Genomic DNA, 17,078 nt, shown 5'->3' with positions numbered 1-17,078 from the left:
TGCTATACTTTTTCTTTTCTTGTAGTTTTATTACCGACTCCAAGCTTGTACTGCTCACTGCAAAACAGGCCAATAAATCGAGAGAGAAGTTTTTGGGGCAAGGAATAGTGACCCTATTCAGAAAACCAGCAGCCAGAGAAGATGGTGGACCTGAGTTAGAATTCAGGTTTTTTTGTTTTTTTTTTTTTAACATCTTTATTGGAGTATAATTGCTTTACAATGGTGTGTTGTTAGTTTCTGCTTTATAACAAAGTGAATCAGTTATACATATACATGTGTTCCCATATCTCTTCCCTCTTGCATCTCCCTCCCTCCCACCCTTCCTATCCCACCCCTCTAGGTGGTCACAAACCACCGAGCTGATCTCCCTGTGCTATGCGGCTACTTCCCACTAGCTATCTATTTTACATTTGGTAGTATATATATGTCAGTGCTACTCTCTCACTTCATCCCAGCTTACCCTTCCCTCTCCCTGTGTCCTCAAGTCCATTCTCTGTGTCTGCATCTTTATTCCTGTCCTAACCCTAGGTTCATCAGAACCAGTTTTTTCTTTTTAGATTCCACATATATGTGTTAGCATACGGTATTTGTTTTTCTCTTTCTGACTTACTTCACTCTGTATGACAGTCTCTAGGTCCATCCACCTCACTACAAATAACTCAATTTCATTTCTTTTTATGGCTGAGTAATATTCCATTGTATATATGTGCCACATCTTCTTTGTCTATTCATCCGTCGATGGACACTTAGGTTGCTTCCATGTCCTGGCTATTGTAAATAGTGCTGCAATGACCATTGTGGTACATGTCTCTTTTTGAATTATGGTTTTCTCTGGGTATATGCCCAGTAGTGGGCTTACTGGGTCATATGGTAATTCTATTTTTAGGTTTTGAAGGAATCTCCATACTGTTCTCCACAGTGGCTGTATCAATTTACATTCCCACCAACAGTGCAAGAAGGTTCCCTTTTCTCCACACCCTCTCCAGCATTTACTGTTTTGTAGATTTTTTGCTGATGGCCATTCTGACTGGTGTGAGATGATACCTCACTGTAGTTTTGATTTGCATTTCTCTAATGATTAGTGATGCTGAGCATCCTTTCATGTGTTTGTTGGCAATCTGTATTTCTTCTTTGGAGAAATGTCTGTTTAGGTCTTCTGTCCATTTTTGGTTTGGGTTCTTTGATTTTTTGATATTGAGCTGCATGAGCTGCTTGTATATTTTGGAGATTAATCCTTTGTCAGTTGCTTCATTGGCAAATATTTTCTCCCATTCTGAGGGTTGTCTTTTCATCTTGTTTATGGTTTCCTTTGCTGTGCAAAAGCTTTTAAGTTTCATTAGGTCCCATTTGTTTATTTTTGTTTCTATTTCCATTTCTCTAGGAGGTGGGTCAAAAAGGATCTTGCTGTGATTTCTGTCATAGAGTGTTCTGCCTATGTTTTCCTCTAACAGTTTTATAGTGTCTGGCCTTACATTTAGGTCTTTAATCCATTTTGAGTTTATTTTTGTGTGTGGTATTAGGGAGTGTTTTAATTTCATTCTTTTACATGTAGCTGTCCAGTTTTCCCAGCACCACTTATTGAAGAGACTGTCTTTTCTCCATTGTATATCCTTGCCTCCTTTGTCATAGATTAGTTGACCTTATGTACGTGGGTTTATCTCTGTGCTTTCTGTCCTGTTCCATTGATCTATATTTCTGTTTTTGTGCCAGTACCATACTGTCTTGATTACTGTAGATTTGTAGTATAGTCTGAAGTTAGGGAGCCTGATTCCTCCAGCTCCATTTTTCTTTCTCAATATTGCTTTGGCTATTTGGGGTCTTTTGTGTTTCCATACAAAGTGTGAAATTTTTTATTCTAGTTCTGTGAAAAATGCCATTGGTAGTTTGATAGGGGTTACATTTAATCTGTAGATTGCTTTGGGTAGTATAGTCATTTTCACAATCTTGTTTCTCCAATCCAAGAACATGGTATATCTCTCCCTCTCTTTGTATTGTCTTTAATTTCTTTCATCAGTATCTTATAGTTTTCTGCATACAGGTCTTTTGTCTCTTTAGGTAGGTTTAATCCCAGGTATTTTATTCTTTTTGTTGCAGTGGTATATGGGAGCGTTTCCTTAATTTCTCTTTCAGATTTTTCATAATTAGTGTATAGGAATGCAAGAGATTTCTGTGCATTAATTTTGTATCCTGCAACTTTACCAAATTCATTGATTAGCTCTAGTAGTTTACTGATAGCTTCTTTAGGATTTTCTATGTATAGTATTGTGTCATCTGCAAACAGTGACAGTTTTACTTCTTCTCTTCCAATTGTATTCCTTTTATTTCTTTTTCTTCTCTGATTGCTGTGGCTAAAACTCCCAAAACTATGTTGAATAATAGCGGTGAGAGTGGACATCCATGTCTTATTCCTGATCTTAGAGGAAATGCTTTCAGTTTTTCACCATTGAGAATGATGTTTGCTGTGGGTTTGTCATATATGACCTTTATTATGTTGAGGTAGGTACCCTCTGTGCCCACTTTCTGGAGAGTTTTTATCAAAAATGGGTGTTGAATTTTGTCAAAATCTTTTTCTGCATCTACTGAGATGATCATGTGGTTTTTATTCTTCAGTTTGTTAATATGGCGTATCACATTGGTTGAATTGCGTGTATTGAAGAATCCTTGCGTTCCTTGGATAAACCCCACTTGATCATGGTTTATGATCCTTTTCATGTGCCATTGGATTCTGTTTGCTAGCATTTGGTTGAGGATTTTTGCATCATGTTCATCAGTGATATTGGCCTGTAGTTTTTCTTTCTTTGTGACATCTTTGTCTGGTTTGGTATCAGGGTGATGGTGGCATCGTAGAATGAGTTTGGGAGTGTTTCTCCCTCTGCTATATATATATATATGTGTATATATATATATATATTTTTTTTGTGGTATGCGGGCCTCTCACTGTTGTGGCCTCTCCCGTTGCGGAGCACAGGCTCCGGAAGCGCAGGCTCAGTGGCCATGGCTCACAGGCCCAGCCGCTCCGCGGCATGTGGGATTTTCCCGGACTGGGGCACGAACCCATGTCCCCTGCATCGGCAGGCGGACTCTCAACCACTGCGCCACCAGGGAAGCCCTCCCTCTGCTATATTTTGGAAGAGTTTGAGAAGGATAGGTGTTAGCTCTTCTCTAAATGTTTGATAGAATTCGCCTGTGATGCTATCTGGTCCTGGGCTTTTGTTTGTTGGAAGATTTTTAATCACAGTCTCAATTTCAGTGCTTGTGATTGGTCTGTTTATATTTTGTATTTCTTCCTGGTTTAGTCTCAGAAGGTTGTGCTTTTCTAAGAATTTGTCCATTTCTTCCAGGTTGTCCATTTTATTGGCATATAGTTGCTTGTAGTAATCTCTTATGATCTTTTGTATTTCTGCAGTGTCAGTTGTTACTTCTTTTTCATTTCTAGTTCTGTTGATTTGAGTCTTCTCCCTTTTTTTCTTGATGAGTCTAGCTAATGGTTTATCAGTTTTGTTCATCTTCTTAAAGAACCAGCTTTTAGTTTTATTGATCTTTGCCCTCGTTTGCTTCATTTCTTTTTCATTTATTTCTAATCTGATCTTTATGATTTCTTTCCTTCTGCTAACTTTGGGGTATTTTTGTTCTTCTTTCTCTAATTGCTTTAGGTGTAGGGTTAGGTTGTTCATTTGAGATGTTTCTTGTTTCTTGAGGTAGGATTGTATTGCTATAAACTTCCCTCTTAGAACTGCTTTTGCTGCATCCCATAGAATTTGGGTCGTCGTGTTTTCATTGTCATTTGTTTCTAGGTATTTTTTGATTTCCTCTTTGATTTCTTCAGTAATCTCTTAGTTATTTAGTAGTGTATTGTTTAGCCTCCATGTGTTTGTATATTTTATAGTTTTTTTTTTCCTGTAGGTGATATCTAGTCTCATAGTGTTGTGGTTGGAAAAGTTACTTGATATTATTTCAATTTTCTTAAATTTACCATGGCTTGATTTGTGACCCAAGATATAATCTATCCTGGAGAATGTTACATGAGTACTTGGAGGAGAGTGTATTCTGTTGTTTTTGGATGAAATATCCTCTAAATATCAATTAAGTCCATCTTGTTCAATGTGTCATTTAAAGCTGTGTTTCCTTATTTATTTTCATTTTGGATGATCTGTCCATTGGCGAAAGTGGGGTGTTAAAGTCTCCCACTATTATTTTGTTACTGTCGATTTCCCCTTTTACGGCTGTTAGCATTTGCATTATGTATTGAGGTGCTCCTATGTTGGGTGCGTAAGTATTTACAATTGTTATATCTTCTTCTTGGATCAACCCCTTGATCATTATGTAGTGTCCTTCTTTGTCTCTTGTAATAGTCTTTATTTTAAAGTCTATTTTGTCTGATATGAGAATTGCTACTTCAGCTTTCTTTTGATTTCCATTTTCATGGAATATCTTCTTCCATCCTCTCATTTTCAGTCTGTATGTGTCCCTAGGTCTGAAGTGGGTCTCTTGTAGACAGCATATATACGGGTCTTGATTTTGTATCCATTCAGCCAGTCTATATCTTTTGGTTAGAGTATTTAATCCATTTACATTTAAGGTAATTATCGATATTTATGTTCTTATTACCATTTTCTTAGTTGTTTTGGGTTTGTTATTGTAGGTCTTTTCCTTCTCTTGTGCTTCCTACCTAGAGAAGTTACTTTAGTATTTGCTGTAAAGCAGGCTTGGTGGTGCTGAATTCTCTTAACTTTTGCTTGTCTGTAAAGGTTTTAATTTCTCCAGCAAATCTGAATGAGATGCTTGCTGGGTAGAGTATTCTTGGTTGCAGGTTTTTCCCTTTCATCACTTTAAATATGTCCTGCCACTCCCTTCTGGCTTGCAGGGTTTCTGCTGAAAGATCAGCTGTTAACCTTATGGGGGTTCCCTTGTATGCTATTTGTTGCTTTTCCCTTGCTGCTTTTAATATTTTTCTTTGTATTTAATTTTTGATAGTTTGATTAATATGTGTCTTGGTGTGTTTCTCCTTGGATTTATCCTGTATGGGACTCTCTGCACTTCCTGGAGTTGATTGACTATTTCCTTTCCCATGTAAGGGAAGTTTTCAACTATAATCTCTTCAAATATTTTCTCAGACCCTTTCTTTTTCTCTTCTTCTGGGACCCGTATAATTTGAATGTTGGTGTGTTTAATGTCCCAGAGGTCTCTGAGACTGTCCTCAATTCTTTTCATTGTTTTTTCTTTACTCTGCTCTGTGGTAGTTATTTCCACTATTTTATCTTCCAGGCCACTTACCCGTTCTTCTGCCTCAGTTATTCTGCTATTGTTTCCTTCTAGAGAATTTTCAATTTCATTTATTGTGTTGCTTATAATTTTTGTTTGCTCTTTAGTTCTTCTAGGTCTTTGTTAAACGTTTCTTGTATTTTCTCCATTCTATTTCCAAGATTTTTCATCATCTTCAGTATCATAACTCTGAATTCTTTTTCAGGTAGACTGCCTATTTCCTCATCATTTGTTTGGTCTGGTGGGTTTTTACCTTGCTCCTTCATCTGCTGCATATTTCTCTGTCTTCTCATTTTGTTTAACTTACTGTGTTTGGGGTCTCCTCTTCACAAGCTGCAGGTTTGTAGTTCCCATTCTTTTTGATATCTGCCCTCAGTGGGTGAGGTTGGTCCAGTGGCTTGTGTAGGCTTCCTGGTGGAGGGGACTGGTGCCTGTGTTCTGGTGGGTGGGGCTGGATTGTCCTTCTGGTGTGCAGGGCTGCATCCAGTGGTGTGTTTTGGAGTGTCTGTCAACTTAGTATGATTTTAGGCAGCCTCTCTGCTAATGGGTGGGGTTTTGTTCCTGTCTTGCTAGTTGATTGGCATGGGACATCCAGCACTGGAGCTTCCTGGCTGTTGGGTGGAGCTGGGTCTTAGCATTGAGATGGAGATCTCTGCGAATGCTCTCGCCGATTGATATTACGTGGGGCTGGGAGGTCTCTGGTGGTCCAGTATCCTGAACTCGGCTCTCCCACCTCAGAGGCTCAGACCTGACACCAGACCAGAGCACCAAGACCCTGTCGGCCACACGGCTCCAAACTCCAGAACTCCACACTTCAGTGATTCCCCCCTCTAGACCTGTCTCATAATTTTTTTATTGTGTTTTGGGCATTTTGTTTACAAGAACAATAAGGACTGAAGCAAATGATTTACCCAGAACGTGTATGCCTCTTCTTCTTTCAGGCTGCTAAATATGGGGCTGATTCTGTCTGATCTGTAGTTGTATTGGCTATGGGCTTTGCTGCAGCTTTAGTTTGACTCAGCTTGTACTGGCTTTAAATATTCTGAGGGGAGGATCAGGACTTCTTTCAGCAGGGTTTGAGATCTGAGCACTGGCACAATTCTCAACATCTCTTTGTGCTGTTAACTTTCTGAACCATACGAGATCTTTTAAATTTATAGCCCATTTGCCCATCTAGGTCACTGGTTATTTCTCTTTATAGTACTGCTCTCAGCTTTTGGTACCTCAGGAGAGTTTTTCTTTGCTTCTTTGCTCTAATCATAGATTTTGGAAGGCAGCTGCCTTATCATTTGTGAAGGAGTAGGATGCCCCAGAGTTGTTTCTCTATGCTCTCCTGCCCCTGACTTCAGTAGTTGAAAGCCCATAGCATTCCAGAATGATTTCTTCTCAGCTTTTCTACCACCTACCTTCAATAGCTGAAGCCTATAGTGCCTTGAGTGGACTTATCTCAGATTTCCTGCCTTGTTCTCAGACTTTGTTAGCTGAAAAGTTGGAGAACTTTGGATGAATTTCTGTCATCTGTTCTCCCCCACCCCTTCTGCCTTGGCATGTAGTTGCTTCAAACTTGCTGGGAGTCCAACACATTTCAGGAGATTCTCTTTCCGGTCTGCTGCCCCTAGCTTTTAGTATGCTAATCATGGTCTTGAAGAAGTCTTGTAGGAAAGAGATGGCAGATGCGTGCAGGCTTGCTCTGTGTCTGGAATTCTAATTCTAATATATTATGCTAACCCACACATGGCTATTAGAAGTTAAAGTTCAGAAGTTTGCTTTTTGGGGTTTACTTCATTTTGCTTTCTTTTTTCCATTTGTAGCCTTCTTATGAGTATGTGTGTATTATCATATTTATTGAGATATAGTTTAAATACATATAAAATTGATCATTTTTAAATGTACAGTTTGATGAGTTTTGACTACTGCATAAAGTCATGTAACTATCACCACAATCCAGATTTAAGGCATTTCCATCACTCCAAAAAGTTCCTTTCTGCCCCCTTTTTCACTCAGTCGCCTTCCCTCATCCCCAGTCCTTGGCAACCACTGATCAGATTTCTGTCCCTAAAATTTCATCTTTTCCATAATACTATGTAAGTAAAATAATTTGATACATAGACTTTTCAGTCTGGATTCTTAATATTATGCTTGTGACGTTTATCCATGTTGTTGCATGTATCAGTAGTTGGCTCCTTCTTATTGCTGAATAATATCCCATTGTATGGATGTATAGTCAGTTCTGCTATAATGCTTGTTTAGAAAATGTGAATTTATTCCGATACGATTAAAATATTAGGAAACAAGTTGAGCATAACACAAATTATTCCATTTGCTTACATGTGATTTTATCCGTGAAAAACATCAGGTGAACAAGCCTCACAGGAATACACAACACACACACACGCGCACACACACCCCTCAAATACCTACTAGCTACCTCTGTTCACTGCATGCGTTATGAGCCATACTCATCTACAACTGGAGTTACAACTTTCTGGCTTCAGACAACCCTCTTTCTACCACTTTACAATAACTCACAAGCTATAACCCTCTGACTCTCACTGCCACAAGCAAACTTCAGGTCTTTTTCAAAGTTAAGTGGCATATTTGTTGTAGTATTTATGTTAACTATTTAACATGTGTAAAACTGTGCTATCATTTTTATTAGATTCCTATTTTTCCAATGTGTCACTGATGAACTGTTGGAGTGTTGTGGCCTCAACCCTATTTTCCCGTAAACCTGTAGTTTTTATTGCATGATTTCTTATAGTGCAGTGATTTTTAGGGATGTACGTTTCACGTTATAGCAGAATAACTGTACCACAATTTGCTTATCCATCCACCACTTGAATATTTGAGTTCTATTTTGAATGAAGTTTGGGGATGTTTTGAATAAAACTCTCACAAACATTTGTGTACAAGTCTTTGGACATAAGAGATAAAAGTAGTGGGAAGTCTGAGGGAGCAAATGTAAGGGTCCTGATGTGGATGGAATCTTGACCGTGTCTGCAGATAGGAGAACTTGGCATGGAGCTCATTCTTCATTTGCACCCCAACCTCCCTGGCGACTTGCTTTATTCAGTGCCACCAAGACCTCCTCTGGATGAACATTTATTTTCAGTTCTAATAGCAGGAAGGAAATATAATGGGAAAAGGGAAAACTTTAATGTCTTTTAGAAGCAAAATTATGTATTCAATACACTTAAGTATGTAATATATTTGTTATTTTTCTTATTTTTCTTGATATGTGAAGAATATTAACCATTATACAAGTTGTGTATATCTTTTCTGAAGTTGGGGCCATACTTGTGATTTCTTATCTAGGTTGCAGAGTTCTGGTGTAATCTTTTTTTAAAATTAATTAATTAATTTATGGCTGTGCTGGGTCTTTGTTGCTGCTCATGGGCTTTCTCTAGTTGTGGTTGTGGCCACCAGGAAAGTCCCTCTGGTGTAGTCTTATGAGTACTTATTCTCCTTTATTTTCCAGCCCTAGGCAGTGTCACTCCCCTCCATCTTCCTGAAATTTTCTGTGTAATTTAATAAGATGTTGGTTGGGATTTATCCTACTTCAAAACGCTGTTGTCTCATCCAAAAAAGACCTTTCCGTATACCCCCTCCACAGACGATATCCCTGGGGTTGGCAGGACTAGCCCTATACTTCATTACATCCCTCCAGTCTACTGAAGCAGGAGATTGAAGAGAAGGGAGAGGAGAGAATCATTGCCCAGGGTAGGGAATGTTATTGCTTCACTACTCCCATAAAAGCAAATGAGAGGGGCTTCCCTGGTGGTGCAGTGGTTAAGGATCTGCCTGCCAATGCAGGGGACACGGGTTTGAGCCCTGGTCCGGGAAGATCCCACATGCCATGGAGCAACTAAGCCCGTGCACCACAACTACTGAGCCTGCGCTCTAGAGCCCACGAGCCACAACTACTGAAGCCCATGCACCTAGAGCCCGTGCTCTGCAACAAGAGAAGACACCGCAATGAGAAGCCCGCGCACCGCAACGAAGAGTAGCCCCCGCTCACCACAACTAGGCAAAGCCTGCATGCAGCAGCAAAGACCCAATGCAGTCAAAAATAAAATAAATAATATAAATAAATTTTTAAAAAAAAGCAAATGAGAGAACTCCAAGGGAAATACTTGTAGAGCTTGGACGTGCCATCAAAGAAGGAGGGAGTCTTCTCAATACCTAGGTGGAGCCAACATAAACAGTATATCTGCTGATGTGCCCTGAGTGTACCTGAGTAGGGGTAAGGGGAGGGGAGAGAGATGGCAAGCAGAGAGACTTTGCCTACACTCTGACTTTTGCTTGATAAGCATGAGCAAAGTGAAGATGCCATAAGAGGTGGAGGGACTTGAACCGTCTTGCCTTTGCCCACCCAAGTAGATGATCTCTTGGTTAGCTGGAAGCAGAGTAGCAACATCAGGGAACAGGGAATGTCAGGTTAAATCTGTGCCAGGTGGAACAACACCTTGAGAGACAGGGATCTGATGGTTAAGACCATGCGACATGGATGGACCCAGGTTTATCCAGCACTGCTAACTACATAGCCATAGGGAAGTTAATCTAAACCCTCTGAACTTCTGTCTCCTCATCTGTCAACTGGAGGAGCAACAGCATTTGCATCATAGTAACATTTTGAGGATGAAATGAGCCAATACATGAAAATGGTTATTTTTATATACCACATTTCCTTTATTCATTTTTTAGTTGAAGTATAGTTGATTTACAGTGCTGTGTTAGTTTCAGGTGTACAGCACAGTGATTCAGTTTTATATATATATATATATATATATATTCTTTTTCAGATTATTTCCCTTATAGCTTATTAAGAAATACTGAGTATAGTTCCCTGTGCTATACAGTAGGTCTTTGTTGGTCATCTATTTTATATATAGGAGTGTGTATCTGTTAATCCCAAACTCCTAATTTATTCACACCCTTCCCCCCATTGGTAACCATAAGTTTGTTTTCTATGTCTGTGTGTCTATGAAAATTCTTAATTCATATTAGACTCTGAATAAATATGTCATTATTCTCAAGAAAGATTGATTTATTTTTTTTCAAAAAGCAAAGGTGCACATGAAGGAATGTCTTGCTTTTTTGTTCATGTAAAGTGCTGATTTTATTTTAGGAAATAGAAATTACAGTTTAATTTATAACATAATATTTTGGCTTTAGCTTTCTAGGATGCTGTCTCCATTGTAAGGCATAATGTCATTAAGGTGGCATGTCTTCTCTTTTTTTGTCTTTTCTCACTCTTCCAGTTTTCCTAAACTTCCCCTTTCATTCTTCTCAATCAGAATTATTGATGATCAAGGAAACAACATAATGGCCAGAAGTCCAAGGCTTACTTTCATTTCATTTTATTTTATTTATTTCTTTATTTTATAAATCCATCTATTTATTCATTCATTCTTGGCTGTGTTGTGTCCTTCCTGCTGAGCGCGGGTTTTCTCTAGCTGTGGCAAGCCAGGGCCACTCCTCGTTGCGGTGCACGGGCCTCTCATTGAGGCGGCCTCTCGGGTGGTGGAGGCGCCCGGGCTTCAGCAGTTGTGGCATATGAGCTCAGCAGTTGTGGCTCACAGGCTCTAGAGCGCGGGCTCAGCAGCCGTGGCGCAGGGGCTTAGTTGCCCCGCGGAATGTGGGATCCTCCTGGACCAGGGCTCCAACCCGTGTCCCCTGCATTGGCAGGCGACTCTTAACCACTGCGCCACCAGGGAAGTCCTCCCAAGGCTTACCTTTAAATAAATAAAAGTATCTTCATTATTCAAAGGGTTATAACATAGTGCAAAGTCCAAATATTTGTTGAAAAATGAATATTTATAAAGTCTTGTTTGTTGATGGATTTGGCCCAATATCTAGAGAGAAGATTTAGCACAAGCACCCAACATCACCTTGAACAAGTATGTACTATGTGATTTCTTGGAGAAAACATTCAGTAGAAAACATATTTCCAATTTTGAATTACATTAATAAAGATGAAATAATTTAAATAAATTAAAATTTAAACATGGAAGACTCCAGAGTTTGGTTAGTAGGAGGTGGGGTTTAGACCCATAAAAGAGAGTTGCTGGGTCCCATTCTTCTGGCTCAGGTTTCTGCTTCCTAATCTACTGATGGATTTGGCTCTTTCTTTCCGGACCCCTCAGATTCAACTCCAGGCTCTTGATGTAATCCTGGACCCAGACATCACTGGGGTTGGCACAGACCAGCTGATCTCTTTTAGTATGGAAGCTATGAAGAAGAGCAGAATGATTAAGGACACAACCAGCAGGGAGATTTCTTGGCCATGATGACCCCTTCGTTCTTTCTGACTTGACATCTCAGGATCTGTCACTTTCTCAGCAATCAGCTCTCATACCTCAGGAACCCCAATTTCCTTGACAGTCTCATGGGGATCTCCTCAAATAGCTTCCCTCCTGCTCTCTCTTCTTCTTGGCATTTAGTTATTTTTTATTGAAGCATAGTTGATGTACAGTATTATACAAGTTACAGGTATACAGTACAGTGATTCACAATTTTGAGGTTATACTTCATTTATAGTTATTATAAAATATTGGCTATATTCCCTGCATTGTACAATATACCCTTGTAGCTTTTTTTTTTTTGAGACAGTGGTACAAGATCTTTTATTATTATTATTTTTTACCACCCCCCCAACCCCGCTTTCCCCCCTCGGTGTCCATATGTTTCTCCTCTCCTTGTATCTTATTTTATACATAATAGTTTGTACTTCTTAAACCCCTACTCCTATATTGCCCCTCCACCCTCCTGCTGCTCTCTTCTTTTTGCACCTGGCCAACTCTTCCTGGTTCCGTGCTGGGTCTGGACTGGCTCAGAAAACACCTCAGAGTCTCTTCTGTATCTGTGATGGACTCAGAGACAGTATTTCTACCATGGTGCCCAATCTACTTCTCTATACTCACGCAGGCAGCTCCCCTCTATGGGGCTTCCCAGTTTCTCATCCCAAGAATAAGCAGGACGAGTGGCCCTTACGGGACATTGGCTTAGAGCCCTGGCGGCTGCTACAAAATCAGCAGGAGGCTGAGGAGAAGGCACAGCAAGACACTGAATCATTCGAAAGCCAAACAACCTCAACTTCTCCTTGCCTTCCACCCACAAAAGGTCAGAAGGAACTAGAAAGGCATAACATTTCTTAAAATTGGGGCACTTAAATGAACTGGGGCGTGTGATTTTTCCTAATAAATTTCCCCTCACTCTCTATCTCTCCATTTTGGCTTTTATTCTTACTCTTTAGGGGACTTAGCTCACTAAAATGCCTACCATCTTTTGGAGGAGGGAATTTCATCTAGCCCATGATGTCACAAAACAACAGAGATCAAACCTGAGATATCTCTTATGTCTCCACAACAACAGGGCTTTTGGGAATAGCTGACATGAATCTAAACTTACCTGCACCAATGGGAAATAACTAGACCTGGAGTATGCCTCTTGCCAATTATTCAGTGAATATGGCCTCAATTATCTTATTTATAAAGTGGAATTAACCTGCCTTGTTCTTTCTCCCTGAACCACTTGGTAGAATATGATAACCTGGGCACTTTTGAAAGAGAGACCGCCTTGGGTTCAAGCCCTGGCCTTTTTTCTTGGAAGACGGAAACCGGGGGTGACTGGAGGGGAATATTTAGTAATAGCGTTGGTGTCATGCTGTGAGTTGCACAACTCAGGGCTGTCAACACCCTTTGGTTAACAGAGGGGTTCAGAGCATCTGCACGAATAGCTCAATTTCTCCATTGGTTGGGGACACTTCTGATGAAATTATTTGTTTTCTGAGGTCTTTCTGAAGAATCCGTAGTTAGTGGGTGGCCGGGAGCTTGTATTGCGACAGGCCTCCTTTCAAGGACAGATGTATCTGTGAACTGTGTGCTGACTGTTGCTCCCCCACAGAGCAGAAGGTGCTGATGTTCTTTCACAACTGACTTGACTGCATAGGTGTGATATATATGACGATGCCACAAGCAGTCCAGTTTAAAGATAACCCTCACCATCTGGGCTGGAAGATCCACTTCTAACATAGCTTCCTTGGTCATGTCTGGTGCCTGGGCTAGGACAGTTGCAGGACAGGCTCACCTGGGACTGTCAACTGGAGCTGTGTATATGTGGCCCTTCCAGATGGCAGTCTTAGGGGTCAAAGATGACTGTTCCTGGTGAATAAGGTGGAAGCCGAATAGCTTTTTATGACCTAGCCACAGAAATCCCATTGTACCTCTTCCAACATAATCTATTGGTCAAAGTTGTCACAAGCCTGTCCAGATTCAAGGAGAGGGGAACTAGACTCCTACCTCTCCATGAGAGGAGTGTCAAAGAAATCTTGGCCATGTTTTAAAAGCACCATAGTATCATTTTATCTGTAAGTATTTGTATTAGCTTCTTATTTTTTATGTTTATATATTGTAAAAAATTTTAATTGAAGTTGATTAAATCAATGTAGTTGATTTATAATATCGTCTAAGATTCAGGTGTACAGCACAGTGATTCAGTTGTATTAGATCCTTGTTACTGCTGTAACAAATGACCCCAAACTCAGTGGCTTAAAACAACACAAATTTATTTCAAAAGTCTGAAATGGGTCTCACTGGGTTAAAATCAAGGTGTCTGCAGGGCTGCCTTCCTTTTTGGAGGCTCCAAGAGAGGATCCATTTCCTTGTCTTTTTTGGCTTCTAGAAATTGCCCACATTCCTTATCTGTAGCCAGCAATTTCTGGTCAAGTCTTTCACACATTGCATCACTCCGACTCTGACACTCCTGCCACCCTTATAAGGATCCTTGTGATTACATTGGGCCCACGCAGATAATGCAGAGTAATCTCCCCATCTCAAAGTCAGTTGTTAGCAATCTTGATTCCTCCTTGCTGTGTAATGTAACATAGGTTACAGGTTCTCTAGAGCACAGGTTCTAGAGATTAGGACGTGGACCTCTTTGGGAGGGGGGTCATTATTCTGCCTACTGCACTATTTCAACCTTTATCTTTAAAAAATAAGGATTAAAAAAAATCACAAAACCATTGCTTATTTGCCATCTGTATATCCTCTTCAATGAAATGTCTGTTCATGACTTTTGTCCATTTTCTAATTGGATCGTTTGTTTACTGTTGAGATTTGAGAATTCTTTATATATTCCAAATACAGGTCCTTTGTCAAATATGTGGTTTGTAGACATTTCCTCCCATTCTATAGCTTGTCTTTTCATCTTCTTGACTGGGTCTTTTGAAGAGCAAAAGTTTAAAATTGATGAGGTCCAATTTATCAATTTTTCATTTTATGGGTTGTGCTTTTGGTATCAAAGCTGAAAACTTTTTGCCTTGTCTTAGGTCCTGAAGATTTTTTCTTATGTTTTTTCCTAAAAGTTTTGTAGTTTTATGTGTTACATTTTAGTCCATGATCCATTTTGAGTAAATTTTTGTGTAAGATGGGAAGTTAAGGTCAAGGTTTTTTGGTTTTGTTTGTTTGATTTTGTTCTATGGATGTCCAGTTTCTCTGGCACCATTTGTTAAAAAGTTACTCTTTCACCATTATCTCTTCCATTATTATTTGGTAGAACTTGCTTTTGAAGCCAAATAGGTAAGAAGATTTTTTTTTTGCAAAGGATTTAAATTACTGATGTTAATTCCTTAATAGAAATAACACCATTCATATTTTCCATATATTTTTGTTACATAGACTTCTCATGTCAGTAAATTATATTTCTGATAAGGGAGAAAAGGGACTATACTCCAAAGGAACAGCAAAATTTAGCAGGCATGTACCAGCCTGAGCTGGGAGATTACCTTGGGTTTGGATTTTGAGGATGCTTGATCAAGGAAGCTGGAACACAAGAATGGATTGAGGGAGCTTATTGACCAGGGGGTTCTCTTTCTGGATATAGGCTATAACTTCCTGGCAAGGATCCCAGAGGTTGGTGCAAATTTGCAGCCAGGAAAGCTCCAGAAGCCTGGAGAAAACAATAGTTCATGCTGAGTGAAGTTAAAATACTTGAATTGCCATGACAGATGGAGAAGGAAGGGATGAAAATGACCATGGAAGTGGGCATGCTGGAGTAGATATACCATGTGAGGCTGAAAGACCTACCGGATTATGTTCCATGGGAAGTCCCAGAGACCACACTATTCATCAAAGCCATAAGGATTCACTGGTGAGACAGGCACCAGCATCAGTTGTATTTCTCCTCTGTAGGCTAGGACTGATGGTAGGAGTGGCTGTCACAAAACTTGGCCCACTGATAGCAATGGGGATGATGCCTTCCCTCCTTCCCTCCTTGAATCTTCAGAATTATATCTTTCATCAGTTTTGTAAAACTTTTAGCCATTATCCCTTCAGATCCATTTGCTGTCTTATTCTCTCTCTCCTCTCATTTTGAGATTCCAATTAACCAGATGACAGATGCCCTACTCTATCCTCTATGTTCTCTTATCTTCTTTTTTTGTAATTTTTTATTCGTCTGTTTCTCCTTGCTTCACTTTGATATGTTTTAAATTTACCGATATTTCTTCAGTTGGGTTTAATCTGCTCTGAGTTTTTATTTCAGTTTTTGCATTTTTCGGTTCCAGACTTTATTTCTGACTTTTACAAATCTGCAATGATACTCATTATAGTTTCCAGTTCCTTGCCAAAAAGCTCAAGCTTCTTTGTAAGGCATTAGCATTAACATCTGGGATCATGTTTAAAAACATTTTAGAGTTTGAGATTTTCTAAACCACCCAGGTGACTGGAGCTGGCCTCCTGTCTGTTCAAGGGATGGTTCTCTTCTAATTTACTTTTACTCCTAAGCCATCAGCCCAAACAGAGGAAGGTTTCTTACAGTCCCTTCACTTGGGCAAACCTGGACTTTGTTTTCCTCCAGCCTGGCAAGGCTGAGAAATGTTCAGCTCACCTTCTTAGCCACCTCTTCTGAATTGCAAACATCCTCAGTCTAGAAGAGGTCTCAGTACCAGGCTCACATCTCTGGATTTCTATCCTCTATGGGGTCTTAAGCCAATAATTCCTTACTTCTCATTTGCTGAGGTAGGCTGTCTCTTATTAGAGAATTGTGCATTCCTGGTAACTCTGCTTCAGGTGGAACACTGAGAGACAACTTCCTAGTGTTTAATTAAGAGTGTGGGACTTGCTCTCCTCTGCAGGTTTGACCACAAAGTTACTAGCTGTGTGACCTTGGGAAAGCTCACTGAAACTCTGTTTTCTCATATGTCAAAGGAAGATAATCAGTATACACAACACAGTGATTTTGAAGAAGAGACAATGCATGTAAATCCCTTAGTACAGTCTGTGGTTTGTAGTAAGTCCTCAAAAACTGTTAGTCTTTATTCTTAAGAAAGCTGAATTTATGAAAATACATAAATATGCATGATCGAATACTTTGCTTTGGTGCAATGTAAGTGATGGATTTCCCTGGTGCATATAAATTTGCATTTGTTTTTAATACTTTTCTTTTCTTTTCTTTTCTTTTTTTTGTGGTACGCTGGCCTCTCACCTCTGTGGCCTCTCCCACCGCGGAGCACAGGCCCCGGACGCGCAGGCCCAGGGGCCACAGCTCATGGGCCCACCCGCTCGGCGGCATATGGGATCCTCCTGGACCGGGGCACGAACCCGCATCCCCCGCATCGGCAGGTGGACTCCCAACCACTGCGCCACCAGGGAAGCCCTTTTCTTCTTTTTTAGTCTATGGGAAATGTTTCCCTGGTATAAAGCCTGGTATTGTTGGGATAACATATCCTCATTCTCTTGCCTTCCCTTTCTACTCAGGTGCCTCTAATCATTCTTTCTTATTCTTTCCAACCAATGAAACTGATTTGTCAGGGGATA

At 40.0% G+C, this 17,078-nt stretch overlaps 1 protein-coding gene across 2 annotated transcripts in view; it reads left to right on the top strand.

Moving 5' to 3' along the window:
• LOC132511360 (C-C motif chemokine 4) overlaps positions 1-17,078 on the top strand; it is a 90,668-nt gene that overhangs the window by 28,868 nt on the left and 44,722 nt on the right. The gene's annotated exons all lie outside the window — the stretch shown is intronic.

Source organism: Lagenorhynchus albirostris, chromosome 20, assembly GCF_949774975.1.
Source record: "Lagenorhynchus albirostris chromosome 20, mLagAlb1.1, whole genome shotgun sequence".
NCBI classification, from domain to species: Eukaryota; Metazoa; Chordata; class Mammalia; order Artiodactyla; family Delphinidae; genus Lagenorhynchus; species Lagenorhynchus albirostris.
Note: the sequence above shows the minus strand (reverse complement) of the source record. Positions and strands in the feature narration are given on the sequence as shown.